We start from the raw sequence: 9,055 nt of genomic DNA, 5'->3' as shown, positions 1-9,055 counted from the left end.
AATAATTATGCATAATTCCTCCAGAGTATAGGAGATAAAAATCCTTTTAAATTTTATGTGTTTATTTGAAATCAAGCTAAATTTAACTATGATGTAGAAATAAGAATGCAAAAACTGGAAAAAATATTTCAGTGGGTAAGAGCACAGGCAGCCAAGAGGGATGGATTTCAAATCTCAGCACCCAGTAGTTACGCACTATCATCTACAATTCCAGTCTCAGGGACTCTTATGCTCTGAAGCCCTCTTCTGACCTGATGGTATACAAAGAAATGCACAAAAATCATATGCACATAAAATAAGTTTTAAAACATCACATGATGCTCAAAATCATTGTTATATAATCAATATATGTACTATACATTTCAAATGAATTATAGAAAGAAGAAAATTATATACACAGACATGTTCTAAAATATACGAAGGAAATATTTATAAACTGGTAATCCTCTTTTCTATGTATTTTATATTGTAGTGATGTTGTCTTCCTGAAGAAACATATAAGCTACAGTTAGAGGTTTGTGTGTGGCTTTTCCCGTTAACAATAAGCAGGAAGTTTCCATCTCCTTTTGGCTTTTGGCCCAATGTGTAAGTTTTTAGTTCCTGGAAGGTAAATCATTTCTCCTTACATTTATGGGGTTTCTCTGATACGTTATACTGCAAGGAGCAGAGGGATTGGTGAAATCTACACTTTTTCTAGCCAAACAATAGTCTTTTTTACAATGTGCACCAAAACAAGGGATCCTATATGTCTAGTTCCTGACTCATACACAAAGACAGGAATTTATTTAAGTTACTACCATGATCATGGAGAGAGTATGAGGCCCAATCCCTGTTATAGAGAAAGCACATAGACAGTGTTTATGGATTTACTACAAATTACTAGGCATGATGCTATAAACAATATACAACTACAAAATAACTTAATGTTAATCATCTCATTTCCATAGTTCTTATAACTACTCTGTCAAGGAAACTTCAATATTTTAAATAAATATTAACTTCCACCGTGTACTTATTTAAAATTTATTTTTAATATTTTAATTGATAGAGAAAAAGCAACCTACCTCTAGAATACCATTTATAATTTCTGCCTTCTTCTATACTTTATATAATTTCTCTGTACTTAGTTGGTACAAGTGAATTGCCCTCTTTACTTGTTGAAGTGATTCCAACCTTCATTAATACATTAGTAGTGTTACCTGCATAAGCATTCTTTACTTTTCTAATGACCTTAAATTTCATTATATACATGTTAATCATTGCCCTAAAACATTCTAAATTGTAAATATACCCTTTCTTATTTATATTTCTTTATTTATATTACTATATTTATATTATGCAGTTCTCAAAATCAAGTGTACCAGAGAGGACTGAAATATCTTTGTTTCTTTAGTGGCACAAGTAGTCTATAAAGGATGCCACATAGCATTCTAATTCAATGAAATTGTTTCATTATTTCATGATCTTAGACCTTTAGGTCTGCATGAATAAGGGTGGAAGAGCAAGGGAAAATCATGTGGTCATTGGGTATAGCAGAGTGATTGTATTTTATTTCTGTTTCTTAATTCCTCGTACACTCATAGACATATGAAATGGTATTATATTCTATAAGATCATAATTTTATTAGATATTATTTAGAACATCCTAGAAAAAGTTATTTTAACCAAGTAAGAAGAAGAAAATTGCCTAATGCAAGAACTTAGTACTTAAAAGGGTATTGTTCCATTGACTCTATGACAAGGGGAGTGAAAAGTATGACGATACCAAAGAATTCATTGAATTTTGATCAATTGTAACACTTCTTTTATTGATTCCCTAATCAATAATATATGAAATGCAGAAACATATAATTCTCACAAGATAATTTTGGAAGAAAATTACATGCCTATGAGATGAAATTGTATAAAGAATAAGTTTATATTTCAGTAATTCCAAAGTACTCTAGCTTCCATAATAAAAAATCTCAAGGTAATAATGCTATCAAAAGTAGTGAGATAACTAACACAGAGGATGGTGTAATATTAATACAGTGTAATGTTTGTCTCTAGTACTTATAATGTATGTATCAAGAAATGCCACTAAGAAGTCACCATTGGTGAATTCACATCCATGTTGCTGACTGAGTCTTCCTTTGTTTCTATTTTTTATTGAATATTTTTATTTACATTTCAAATGTTTGTGGTTTTCCTACAATAATGCCTCTATTCCATGTCCCTAGCACTTCTTCTATGAGGGTGTTCCCACTCCACGAACACTCAACCTTCCTGGCTCTCTGCCCTGGTATTCCCCAACACTGGAGAGGTCCAGCCTTGGCCGGGCAAGGGCTTCTATTTCCATGGGTGCTTAACAAGGCCATTCTCTGCTACATATGCATCTAGAGCTATGGGTCTGATCTTGTGTACTCTTTGGAGGTTGTTTAGTCCTTGGGATCTCTGGTTGGTTTTGTCTTGCTTATGGGGTTGTAAATCCCTTCATCTTCCTCAGTCCTCTCTCTAGTTTCTCCAGTGGGGAATCCCATTCTGACTTCAATGAATGACTGCCTCTGTATTTGACATGCTCTGGCTGGGCCTCTCAGGAGATGGCTGTATCAGGTTCCTGTCAGCATGCACTTCTTGGCATCATCAATATTGTCTTCTTTTGGCAGCTGTATGAAAATGGGTGGCATCCCATGTCAGGCAGACACTGAATTACCATTCTTTCTGCCTCTATTCCAAATATTGTCTCCATATATCCCCCTATGAAAATTTGTATTCCCCTTTTCAGGAATAAAGCATCCTCACTTTGGTTGTTATTCTTCTTGGGCTTCATATGGTCTGCAGATTGCGTCTTGGGAAATTCAAGATTTTAGGCTATCCACTTATCAATGACAGCATACAAATGTGTTTTTTTGTTTGTTTGTTTGTTTGTTTGTCTGTTTGTTGTTTTTTTTTGTGATTGGGTTGCCTCACTCAGGATGATATTTTCTAGCCCCTTCTATTCGCCTATGCATTTCATGAAGTCATTGTTTTTGATAGCTTGGTAGTATTCCATAGCATAGATGTACCACATTTTCTATATCCTTTCCTCTGTTGAAGGACATCTGGGTTCTTTCCAGCTTCTGGCTATTATAAATAAGGCTGCTATGAAAATATTGGAGCACGCGTCTTTGTTATATATTGGAGCATCATTTGGATATACACCTAGGAGTGGTATAGCTAGGTCCTCAGGTAGTGTTATGTCCAATTTTCTGAGGATCCCTCAGACTGATTTCCAGAGTAGTTTTTCCAGATAGCAATTCCACCAACAGTGGAGGAGTGTTCCTCTTTCTTCACATCCTCATCAGCATCTCTTGGTCTGTAATCACCTGAGCTTTTGATCTTAGCCACTTTAACTGGTGTGAGGTAGAATCTCAGGGTTGTTTTGATATGCATTTCCCCAATTACTAAGGATGTCGAAAGTTTCTTTAGATACTTCTCAGACATTCAAATATTCCTCAGCTGAGAATTCTTTGTTTATCTCTGTACCCCATTTGTTAATAAGATATTTATCTCTCTGGAGTCTAACTTCTTGACTTCTTTGTATATATTGGATATTAGCTCTCCATCTGATGTAGGATTGTTAAAAATCTTTTCCCAATCTATTGTCTGTTGTTTTGTCCTAATGACATTGTCCTTTGCCTTACAGAAGCTTTGCAATTTGATGATGTCCCATTTCTTGATCTTAGAGCATAAGCCATTGTTCTGTTCAGGAAATTTTCTCCAGCGCCCATGTGTTTGAGGCTCTTCCCGATTTTTTCTTCTATTATTTTGAATTTATCTTTTTTTTTACAGTATACTAGTTTTTTTTTTTATTAACTTGAGTATTTCTTATTTACATTTCAAGTGTTATTCCCTTTCCCGATTTCCAGGCAAACATCCCCCTAATTCCTCCCCCTCCCCTTCTTTATGGGTGTTCCCCTCCCCATCCTCCGCCTATTGCCGCCCTTCCCCCAACAATCTAGTTCACTGGGGGTTCAGTCTTAGCAGGACCAAGGGATTCCCCTTCCACTGGTGATCTTACTAGAATATTCATTGCTACCTATGAGGTCAGAGTGCAGGTTCAGTCCATGTATAATCTTTAGGTAGTGGCTTAGTTCCTGGAAGCTCTGGTTGCTTGGCATTGTTGTTCATAAGGGGTCTCGAGCTCCTTCAAGCTCTTCCAGTTCTTTCTCTGATTCCTTCAACGGGGGTCCCGTTCTCAGTTCAGTGGTTTGCTGCTGGCATTCACCTCTGTATTTGCTGTATTCTGGCTGTGTCTCTCAGGAGTGATCTACATCTGGCTCCTGTCGGCCTGCACTTCTTTGCTTCATCCATATTGTCTAATTGGATGGCTGTATATGTATGGGCCACATGTGGGGCACTGGTTTTATGTGGAGGTCCTTGATCCACTTGGACTTAAGCTTTATACAGGGTGCTAATAATGGATTGATTTGCATTCCTCTACATGCTGACCTAGAGTTGAGCCAGCACCATTTGTTGAAAATGCAATCTTTTTTCCCACTGTATAGGTTTAGCGCCTTTATCAATGATCAAGTGACCAGAGGTATTTGGTTTCATTTCTGGGTCTTCAATTCTATACCACTGAGCTATCTGCCTGTCTCTTACCATACAGTTGTTATCACTATTGCTCTGTAATAAAGCTTGAGGTCAGTGATGGTGTTTCCCCCAAAAGTTCTTTTATTGTTGAGGATAGTTTTCACTATCCTGAGTTTGTTGTTATTCCTAACAAATTCGAAAATGGTTCTTATGCAAATCAAAACAACCCTGAGATTTCACCTCACACCAGTGAGAATGGCTAAGATCAAAAACTCAGGTGACAGCAAATGCTGGTGAGGATGCTGAGAAAGAGGAACACTCCTTCATTGTTGGTGGGGTTGCAAACTGGTACAACCATTCTGGAAATCAGTCTGGAGGTTCCTCAGAAAATTGGACATTGAACTGCCTGAGGATCCAGCTATACCTCTCTTGGGCATATACCCAAAAGATGCCCCAACATATAAAAAAGACACGTGCTCCACTACGTTCATCGCAGCCTTATTTATAATAGCCAGAAGCTGGAAAGAACCCAGATGCCCTTCAACAGAGGAATGGATACAAAAAATGTGGTATATCTACACAATGGAATATTACTCAGCTATCAAAAATAATGACTTTATGAAATTTGTAGGCAAATGTTTGGAACTGGAAAATATCATCCTGAGTGAGCTAACCCAATCACAGAAAGACATACATGGTATGCACTCATTGATAAGTGGCTATTAGCCCAAATGCTTGAATTACCCTAGATGCCTAGAACAAATGAAACTCAAGACGGATGATCAAAATGTGAATGCTTCACTCCTTCTTTAAAAGGGGAACAAGAATACCCTTGGCAGGGAAGAGAGAGGCAAAGATTAAAACATAGACTGAAGGAACACCCATTCAGAGCCTGCCCCACATTTGGCCCATACATATACAGCCACCCAATTAGACAAGATGGATGAAGCAAAGAAGTGCAGACCGACAGGAGCTGGATGTAGATCGCTCCTGAGAGACACAGCCAGAATACAGCAAATACAGAGGCGAATGCCAGCAGCAAACCACTGAACTGAGAATAGGACCCCCGTTGAAGGAATCAGAGAAAGAACTGGAAGAGCTTGAAGGGGCTCGAGACCCCATATGTACAACAATGCCAAGCAACCAGAGCTTCCAGGGACTAAGCCACTACCTAAAGACTATACATGGACTGACCCTGGACTCTGACCTCATAGGTAGCAATGAATATTCTAGTAAGATCACCAGTGGAAGGGGAAGCCCTTGGTCCTGCTAAGACTGAACCCCCAGTGAACTAGATTGTTGGGGGGAGGGCGGCAATGGGGCTAGGATGGGGAGGGGAACACCCATAAAGAAGGGGAGGGGGAGGGATTAGGGGGATGTTTGCCCGGAAACCGGGAAAGGGAATAACACTCGAAATGTATATAAGAAATACTCAAGTTAATAATAAAAAAAAAGAAAAGAAAAGAAAATTGTTCTTTCTAACTCTATGAAGCATCGGGTTTTAATTTTGATGGTAATTGCATTGAAACTGTAGGTTGCATTTGGCAAAATGGCCATTTTTACTATATTAATACTGCCATCTGTGAATATGAGAGATATTTCCAGCTTCTGAGATCTTCAATTTCTTTCTTCAGAAGCTAAAAATTGATTATAATGATATTATATTACCAATTATCTCCAACACCAGCATCTGAAATGTTTGCATGAAAATATGTTTATGTATATGTACATAATGTGTTAGTTTCAGTGTTATTTAGATTTGTTTTCTATAATTTTCAAGTAATCTCTTCTAATATTTCATAATTACCGAAAAGACAAAAGTTAACACACTTAAACTCAATATCTAAATTTAATAATTGTTGATTGCAATGGCTACATATATATACTTAAAAACATAACAACAAAGCACCTGAAGTACTTCAATCAATACCAGCAAGTTACCTAAGAGGCATATCTCGAAAGAATAAAAGAAAATGGCTAATGATTATATTTAATGATCTCAATATAGTTAGCCACAATGATAGTGCAAATTAAAGCTACATGAGACTATATTTTATACAAGTTTGAGTGGCTATTATCAAAAAAGAAAATAACAAACACTCATGATATTATACAGAATAATTGATCTTCACATACTACTGCATAGCATTTAAATTAGTTCAATTATTAGAGAAAATGAATGTGTATATGTGTCCCTTAAAAACTAAAAATAGGATCTCCCTGCACCCAAATCCCATGGAGAAGAGAGCAGACTACCCAGGAGTGCAGACATCCCGAGGCCGCAGGACAGACTGCCACCTCTGCACACCTTGGCCCACATCCCTGGTCCAAGGGGAAACTGCATGGTGCCTCTGGACACAGGCATATAGGAACAGACAGCCACCAGTACCCATGATTCTGGTCTGCTCCCAGGACCAATGTGATCAGGCCAGACAGGTCCCTGCACCCAAATCCTGTAGGGGAGAGAGCTGGAACCTCAGAAGTGTGGATACTCCTGAGAAGTCAGAGGAGAATGCTCTGCCCACAGTACAGACACAAGAGGGAATCACATAATGCCAACTGAGCTCGAGGGGTGCAAGGACCTACACAAGCAATCAGGGGCAGGACCCTTTGATTCCTGCCGGTGCCTAGAGCTGGATGACAGTCTCCAGGAGCAGCTCTACAGCTGAGAGCAGAGCACCTGTTCTCAAGAAAGGCTGAAAGAAAACAGGAAAACTGCTCTACAGGAGTCCTGACACAGAGGCCTGCAGCAGGGTCAAGTCACTCCCAGAAACAGCAAGATAAGCAAACACCAGAGACAACCCAATGGCTAGAGGCAAGCACAGGAACCTAAGCAACAGAAACCAAGACCACTTGGCATCATCAGAGCCCAGTACTCCCACCAAAGAAAATACTGGATATCCAAACACATCAGAAAAGCAAGATTTAGACTTGAAATCATATTTTTTGGTAATGATAGAGGACTTTAAGAAAGACATAAAGAACTCCCTTAGAGAAATGCAGGAAAGCACAAATAAACAGGTAGAAGCCCTGAGAGTGGAAACACGAAAATCCCTGAAAGAATTATAGGACAACACAACCAAACAGGTGAAGGAATTGAAAATGGAAATAAAAACAACAAAGAAAGCACAAAAAGAGACAACCCTGGACATAGAAGACCAAAGAAGAGAAAAGAAGCTGTAGATACAAGCATCATCAACAGAATACAAGAGATAGAAGAGATAATCTCAGGGGAAGAAGATACCATAGAAAACATCGACACAACTGTCAAGGTTAATGTAAAATGCAAAAACTCCAAGCCCAAAACTTGCAAGAAATCCAGGACATAATGAGGAGATAAAACCTAAAAGTAATAAGTATGGAAGAAATTGAAGTCTCCCAACTTAAGGGGCCAGTAAATATATTCAACAAAATTGTAGAAGAAAACTTCCCTAACCTAAAGAAAGAGATGCTCATAAGCGTAGAAGAAGCCTACAGAACTCTACATAGATTGGACCAGAAGAGAAATTCCTCCCGTCATATAATAATTAAAACACTGAATGCACAAAACAAAGAAAGAATATTAAAAGCAGTAAGGGAAAAAGGTTAAGTGACATTTAAAGGCAGAACTATAAGAATTACACCAGACTTCTCACCAGAGACTATGATAGCCAGAAGATCCCAGATAGATGTCATGCAGCCACGAAGAGAACACAAATGCCAGACCAAGTTACTGTATCCAGCAAAACTCTTAATTAACATAGATGGAGAAACCAAGATATTCCATGACAAAACCAAATTTACACAATATCTTTATACAAATTCAGCCCTACAAAGATAATAGATGAAAAGCACTGACACAAGGAGAGAAATTACACCATACAGAAAGCAATAATATAATTTCCTTGCAATGAACCAAAAGAGAGAAAAATAAACATAATTCCACCTCTACCAATGAAAATACCAGGAAGCAACAATCACTATTCCTTCATATCTCTCAACATCAATGGACTCAATTCCCCAAGAAAAAGGCATAGACTAACAGACTGGATATGTAAAGAGGACCCAGCATTTTGCTGCATGCAGGAAACACACCTCAGGGACAAAGAAAGACACTACCTCAGAGTAAATGACTGGAAAACAATTTTCCAAGCAAATGACCCAAAGAAACAATCTGGAGTTGCCATTATAATATCAAATAAAATTGACTTTCAACCAAAAGTCATTAAAAAAAAGATAAGGAAGGGCACTTCATATTCATCAAAGGAAAAATCCACCAAGATGAACTCTCAATCCTAAATATCTATGCTCCAAATGAAAGGGCATCTACATTCATAAAAGAAACCTTACTAAAGCTCAAAGCACACATTGCACCTCACACGATAATAGTAGAAGATTTCAATACCCCACTCTCATCACTTGAGAGATCATGGAAAGAGAAACTAACAGAAGTTATGAACCAAATGCATTTGAAAGACATTTATAGAACAATCCATCCTAAAACAAAAGGATATACCTTCTT

General features: G+C 37.9%; 1 long non-coding RNA gene across 2 annotated transcripts in view; it reads left to right on the top strand.

Annotated features, from left to right (window-relative positions):
- Positions 1-467: 467 nt before the first annotated feature.
- Positions 468-9,055, top strand: part of LOC120099269 (uncharacterized) — a 41,655-nt gene continuing 33,067 nt past the window's right edge. For both annotated transcript variants that reach the window (XR_005498344.2, XR_005498343.2), the window contains exon 1: positions 468-585. This is a non-coding gene — a long non-coding RNA (uncharacterized LOC120099269). The remainder of the gene's footprint in view (positions 586-9,055) is intronic.

Source organism: Rattus norvegicus, chromosome X, assembly GCF_036323735.1.
Source record: "Rattus norvegicus strain BN/NHsdMcwi chromosome X, GRCr8, whole genome shotgun sequence".
NCBI lineage: Eukaryota > Metazoa > Chordata > Mammalia > Rodentia > Muridae > Rattus > Rattus norvegicus.
The sequence above is the reverse complement of the archived record's forward strand: the minus strand, read 5'-3'. Positions and strand labels throughout refer to the sequence as shown.